We start from the raw sequence: 7,548 nt of genomic DNA on the forward strand, positions 1-7,548 counted from the left end.
TGGGTGATCTACACTTCCTCCCATATAGCATCTCATAGGGAGCCACTCCGATCGTTGACTGATAACTATTGTTGTACGAGAATTCAATCAATGGAAGGTACTTACTCCATGAACCCTCAAAATCAATTACACATGCTCTAAGCATACCTTCTAATACCTGGATCGTCCTCTCAGACTGTCCATCAGTCTGAGGATGAAAGACTGTACTGAACTTCAACTGAGTCCCCAGAGCTTTCTGCAAACCACCCCAAAACTTGGAAGTGAAAATAGGATCCCGGTCTGACACTATAGACTTAGGAACCCCATGGAGACGTACGATCTCCCTCACATACAGCTCTGCATACTGATCCACAGTATATGTCGACCTCACTGGAAGAAAATGAGCTGACTTGGTGTATCTATCCACTATCACCCATACTGAGTCATGAAGTCCTACTGTCCTGGGTAAACCTCCCACAATGTCCTCCCATTTCCATTCCGGAATACCCAATGGCTGAAGCAACCCCGCTGGTCGCTGATGCTCAGCCTTCACCTGCTGACAGGTCAAACATCTAGCAACGTACTCTACCACATCCTTCTTCATCCCGGGCCACCAATACAAAGTCCGTAAATCCTGATACATCTTTGTGGTACCCAGATGAAGCGAGTACGGCGTCGTATGAGACTCATCTAGTATCTCTCGTCTGATCCCCTCATCAGCTGGAACACAAATCCGCCCCTGATACCGAAGTAAACCAACCTTAGAAACGGAATAGTCCTTAGCCAAACCCGCTAAGACATCCTCTCTAACCCTCTGTAACTGAGCGTCTGCCAACTGCCCCTCTCTGATCTGCTCTAGCAGGGTCGACTGTAGAGTAATATTAGCCAACCGGCCCACCACCACCTCTATCCCTGCTCTAATCATCTCATCAGCCAACTCCCTCGAGATCTGAACGGCGCTATATAACTGACCTGGACCTCTGCGGCTCAATGCATCAGCCACCACATTGGCTTTCTCTGGATGGTAAAGAATATCACAATCATAATCCTTTACCAGCTCCAGCCAACGCCTCTGTCTCATATTCAGGTCCTTCTGTGTGAAGAAATACTTCAAGCTCTTATGATCAGTGTACACCTCGCACTTCTCCCCATAAAGATAGTGCCGCCAAATCTTCAGGGCGAACACCACCGCTGCTAACTCTAAGTCATGAGTAGGATATCGCTGCTCATACTCCTTCAACTATCGTGATGCATAAGCTATAACCTTCTCATTCTGCATCAACACACAGCCTAAGCCCAACCTCGATGCATCGCAGTATACTACAAACTTCCCTTCTTCCGAAGGAAGACTCAATACTGGCGCTGTAATAAGTCGTCGCTTCAATTCTTGGAAACTGTCTTCACACTTGTCTGACTAGATAAACTTCAAATTCTTTCTTGTCAATTCTGTCATGGGTGCTGCTATCTTCGAGAAGCCCTCTACAAACCGCTTGTAATACCCCGCTAATCCCAGAAAACTCCGCACCTCCGGAGCGTTCCTTGGCCTCGGCCAATCTCTAACTGCCATGCCGCGGCCCGCCCTTCTTCTTCAGCATGCAACATCTTCGAAGGGCCGCAGCTCACCAAGAACCATGCCGCGGCCCGACCCTTCGAACCCAGAAAAAACCACCATTTTCAAACTCTAAACCTCACCTTAAACCATCCCAAAGCCCCCAACTCAAAACCAATTAATAATAACAACATTAGAATGACTTAGACAACACAATCCAACCAAAAATCCAGCCTAAGACTCACTAAAACCCCAATTCCAACTTCTGAAATTTCAACCCATAGAACTCAAAACCAGCCATGAAAACTCTCAAATTCAACCATCAAACTGTAAATTAAACCTTACCTCAGCTGTAGAATCGATTGTCCAAGAGTCCCCTGACCTATCTTCAAAGTTTCAAGCCTCATTCCCACCTTAAATTCCAAAACCACAGATATTTAAAACTCAGCCATTTTCTTTAAATTCCTAACCTTAGAAACGAAAAATCAGAACTTACCTTAGCTCTATCTCAGACCTTGATCAGTTCCTGAGCTAACCCTCCAGATTATTCCCTTCAATTCCCCAAGACACAGCTTAAATCCAGCAATTCCCTCTCAAGTTTCAGTAGTTTTCCTTTGCTAAAAGAGAGAAGGAAGAGAAATAGAGATAGGGTCGGTTTACACTTTTCTATCTAGTATTTTCCTAAATCTTCCAAGTATACCCTTAGATTACTAGACTAATCCCAAAGCTCGGGGTGCCGGAAACATCCCCGAGGCCAAAACGGTAAAATCCCCCAATAATCCCGCCTAGACATCCTAATCTCAAATATATCTCCAATTATTTATTTTTATCACCCGATAGTCTAAATCACTACCTGATACCTAAAATACCCCTGACTTGTCCAAAGTCAATTATAATGCCCCGTTGTGACTTTTCCTGCTATCTAGCACTAGGATCGCCTCGAGTCGCCGGCTGCAGAATTATCCACATCATAATGTGGTTCTCGCATATATCTCAAACATATATATCACATCATCATATAATATCACGAATTATCATAAACACACTATTAATCATACATTTACGCATTTAAATCAATAACATTCATTCTAATCCCAGTTATGCCCTCCCGGCACACCAATCAAGGCCCTTAAGCCTTAATAGCTAATTTGGGTCGTTACATGTGGCCGCTTGACCACCACGGCCAAGGTGTTTCTCAGGGGAACTAGGGTTTAACCCTATTTTTGTCGCTTAAGTAGGCAGATTGTAACTTTTGAATTGTAATGACCATTTTGGATTGTAAATAACTTTGTAAACACTTTTATGGGATCCCATGTACAGTTTAACATTTTTAATAAAATATATTCATTCCTTTAGACCGAGATTTTAACCCTAACCCATTAATAACACTTAGATGCACGTTTATAGCCTAATGACTCGTTTAGCGAGTTAAGCACTATTTAAAGTTGTAGTGCACCAAAAAAAAATTTTAGCTTATAAAAATTTTGTGATTTATTTTATTTAAGTATTAAGTGTGATAAATTGTTTTATTTAAATGTTGTTTATTTTATTAGTTGTTGTTTGTGTTTATTTGATTGTTTGTTATTTTATTTAATTGATAGAATTGTTTGTAGAATATTTTGCGAAATTACTTGTTAAATAATATATATTTATTTTTATTTTAAAAATGTGATTATGTGAGTTTTGGTTGAATGCACTAAGGTGTATGGTAGATAGTGATGCACCCTAGTGATTTAGTGTATGCAAGTGCATGGTAACATGATGCACATGTGTAGATTTTCTACACATTTTATAATTTCCATATATTAGATATAATTGATTAAATTAATTTAAATAAAAAATAAAATAAAATAAGAAAGGGAAAGGGTGATGGACGGCTTGGAGTAGGAAAAGGAAATGGCATATTTCCTTTATTTTTCTCAATCAATTAAACATAAATTTTGGAGAATTATAGCTATTGTTGGGTAAGATAATTTTGACATTTTATTCAATTAAAATACTCTTTATTATAAAGGATTTTTTAGGCTTAATTAGATGAGTGGATTGGGGAACTTACCATTTATCTTGGTGAGGCTTTATGAGGGAATTAAGAATTAAAAGGAAGGAAGGAAGGAAATGAGACCATTTTGGCCATGACCTAGAGAGAGGATAGAGAGAGAGAGAGAGTGGCAAGCTAGAGAGAGAGGAGGAAGGGGCTGCCATTTTCTAGAGAGAAGGAGAAGAAGAAAGAGAGGAAGGAGGAGAAGAAGGGTTCAAGCGAGGGTAAGGCTCTTGTTTTGTTCTAAGATTTCTTATGTTAAATCTAGTATATTCATTTGGGTTGTCTCTAACTTTTGGTGTTCATCTTCTTCTCCATCTTGATATTCAAAAAAATACAACCCCTAGGGTTTGAGCAAGGAGGTGCTTCTAGATTGGATTCTTGATTTCTATCAAGAGAGGTATTGAAATCCCTCCCTCAATTTTGTGGTTATTGGTATTTGATGAGTAATATTATTAGAGGGACTATGGTTGAAAGGGGATTTGTGTTTTGGGTAGGAAAATAGGTTACTTAGGGTTCTTATTATCTTGTTGGTGATGTGTTATTTGATCTTTCATGAAGGGTATTATGGTTTAATGCATAAAGGGGTTTTGGTGTTGATTTTCTATGTATGATGATTAGTAATAATTTATTATTGTATACATGAAGATTTCGGCCTAAGCATATCTAAGGACCCCCTCTATATTTTGTTTTATGTTTTGTGATTTTCAATATGTTAGATCCATGTTTTAGGACCTATGTATGTAATTTGGGTATAATAATAATTTGGAATCTTGATAATTGGATCCGTGAAATTTTTATAGGATGTATATGATATTATGAAGAAATAAATTATGGTATGCATGAAAGATGATAGAAACATGTTAGGTTTAATATAAAGGCATATATGAATAATTGTGTTTATGTAATAATGCATGTTGTTATTATTGTAGGGTTTTATAAGGTTGTATATGAATATGTGTTAGTGATGTTCTTGGAATTATTTGTATAATAAGAGCATGTAGGATTTGTGGTTTATTGTGTTTATTGGACATGTATGATTTTGTATGGAATTTTTGAAAGGCATGAGATAAAAGATGAATTTCATGAGTAATTATGCTTGCTGATTTTTGTGAATAATTGGATAATAAGTTTGGTGAAAAAGTGATTTGCATACATAAGTAATGTCCTTAATGCTATGTTGATTTTATGAAATTAAAAGGGTATTTTAAGTCACAATAAAATGATATTTTTACTCAAATAAATACCTATAGAATTTTTATTTTAGAAAAAATATGAGGTTTTAAATTCAATATAGTGATTTTAATGATAAATATGATTGCTGGATTTTTTGTAAAAAAAATGTGAAGTGTGTTTTAATAAGAGGAATTTGATTAGTATTTGAAATAAATTAATACCCTAAACTATGGTAATATTAAAAATGGTATTTTTAATATGGTATGAGTGTATATTTTAATAGTTAAGATTTCTTCTTTATTTTGATTAAGGAAAATATTGAATCTAATTTATTTGTGATTTTAAAGAAATTAAATAGTGGCTGAAAGTTTAGTTTAAAATGTTTAAAATGATTATTTAATTGTCACTTATGAATTTATGTTACATAAAAACTAAGCCTTAAAATAATTCAAATAAAATATATTTTTCCACACTTAAAATATATATTTTTCTCACATCATTTATGTAACACAATTAATCAATATTAAATTGATTTTTCTAAGGAAACATGGTAATCATAGGTATTTTTCTTTTTAAAATAATTTCCAATGCCTTTGTTAATTCTTTGTAATTTGAAAATAATAAATGGTCTTTTATATTTTCTTAATGGCTAAACAAAATTATTTTTATGAAATAAAAAGAATGTCTTGGGAGATTTAATCAACCTAGTAATTTTAAGAAGATAAACAATGGTAAACAACACATGCTACAAGTCTTTTATTTTTTTAAAACGATAGAAGTAAGACGCATAGAATTATCGTTTTAAACGCCACGATTACGCAACGTTCCCATGTATGCATGTTACATGCAAATTCACTTTTATGTCCAAAATAATGTCTATTATTCAACCATGTAGTTTTTATAGAATGATCATGCATGCAAAGTAGGTAAAATGAGCATTATTCTTTTATGGCCTTATGTGTAATTAAGTATATTTGCTTGTTGTGTGTAACTCTTATTATGTGTGCATGGCCCATGCACACATGAGTTGTATGAAATGGCAAAATAGTAATTTTATGTGAAGCTAAGGAATGTCGTTTTGATTATGGTATAGGCTCGTTGGGAAGTTGTAGTTTACTTAGCTTGGACCTGAGGTAAGGAAGTTAGATAGAATTTATGATTGTTTATGCTATGAATGGTAAGACTGTTGTGTGAATGAAATGTTATGAATTATGAATGTCATAATGTGATGATATGTTGGCTTGTATGAATATGTTATTGTTATGAATGGGTGTTAGCGTGATGAACGCGATACATCAAAATGGGTTGCTAAGGATAAAGAAGACATAACCCGAGTTACTAAGGATATGAAGACGTAACTCCATGGGCGGATACGCCGAGGTTATTCAAGGACCAGAGACTCTTGTTTACCTCAAAGGGTGGCATGGACAAGTTAGCGGGCCATGTTCAAAAGGAATTGTGTATGAATGTGTTATGATGTCTGGTTATGGTTATGATTATGTTATGATGTTTGGTGATGTTACGATTCCGTTATGATGTTATGATATTTATGATATGATGGTGGTAATATGTTTACGTTTATGATATTGATGCAAATTTCATGATGATGCTATGATGTATAAAGATGAATGATAGTGTTTGTAAATTGTTGTATCTTACTTGCTTGTTGTTTATATTTCCTTACTGGGCTTTTAGCTCACCCCCTTACTTTCCCTTCCAAGTAGCAAATAGGTTTCTCCATGGCACACGTGGTGATGTGGGAAGTTCTATCGTCCTGGTGTGTATGGCGTGGGGCATCCTATGGACGAAAAACGATCACTTAAAGACGCCATTTTAATAATGTTATGTTTTATGAGACTTTTTAAACTTATCAGTGAGACTTAAATTATTAGTTGTTTTTTTTTTTTGGAACTTTGCATAAAAACTCATATTTTCTTTTAAAACTATTGGGGCCAACTTGCATGTTTTTAAGCAAGACCCCACTGAAACCTTTATAATAAGTGGCTTTCTTTTATAGACCAATGAAAATGTGAATGTTTTATTAAGTACTAGTTTATGGCATTCTTTACAAAAGTACACAGTGTGAAGGTTTTGGCTAACCAGTGTTACAATTAGACCCTAAAAAACACATCATTTGGAACTAAAACACGTGTCTGTACGGACAGGTCAAGCGATGCGTTGCCTGTTGGGTTTCTCAAAGTCCTAAGACTTTTGGCGATGTGCACCTCCTAGGTGGAGATGCAACGCCATCTAGGCAGGTCAAAACTCTAAAAAATGACCTTAAACACCTCCACAGTTTTTGGGCATCCTTAGATACCTCATTGTATCACTTTGGACCAAAAAATATAATTTTTAAGTGTCTACAATTGAAATTCAAATTTGACATCTTCACTATGTGAAATTACTAAGTGTTTTACACCTAGCTTGTATAACAACACTTATCATTTGTATTTAACCAATCGTAACAGTTATGTGGTGCACTTGCTTTGTGTAATGAAACTTGAGAATTTTTCAAATTATATGAACAAAAGCCTTAGAAATACCTATATCCAAATTGAAAATGTGCGTGAAAAATATTATCTTTTTTAAATACTCAATAATTATTTTACAAAATTAATTGCTTTAAGGGCAGGGCACACATCCAAACAAATTTATCTTTAAAAAAATTATATAATTTTAATTCAAATATATTTTAAAAAGAAATAAATAAATACATTATTATTATATATTCTTGCTCACATTGAATTCAGTTGTGGCGAGCTTGGTTAGGTGGGCCAAGGCTAGGCCCGAGACCACGAGCATTCTA

General features: G+C 35.3%; 1 long non-coding RNA gene across 1 annotated transcript; it reads left to right on the forward strand.

The window, feature by feature from the left end:
* The first annotated feature begins 3,602 nt into the window (after nucleotides 1-3,602).
* LOC133821552 (uncharacterized) lies at nucleotides 3,603-6,758 on the forward strand. Its single transcript, XR_009887666.1, has 4 exons — nucleotides 3,603-3,790; nucleotides 3,914-3,966; nucleotides 5,836-5,875; nucleotides 6,467-6,758. It is a non-coding gene; the product is annotated as an uncharacterized LOC133821552 (long non-coding RNA).
* Nucleotides 6,759-7,548: the final 790 nt, after the last annotated feature.

Source organism: Humulus lupulus, chromosome 3 (genome assembly GCF_963169125.1).
Source record: "Humulus lupulus chromosome 3, drHumLupu1.1, whole genome shotgun sequence".
Lineage (NCBI taxonomy): Eukaryota > Viridiplantae > Streptophyta > Magnoliopsida > Rosales > Cannabaceae > Humulus > Humulus lupulus.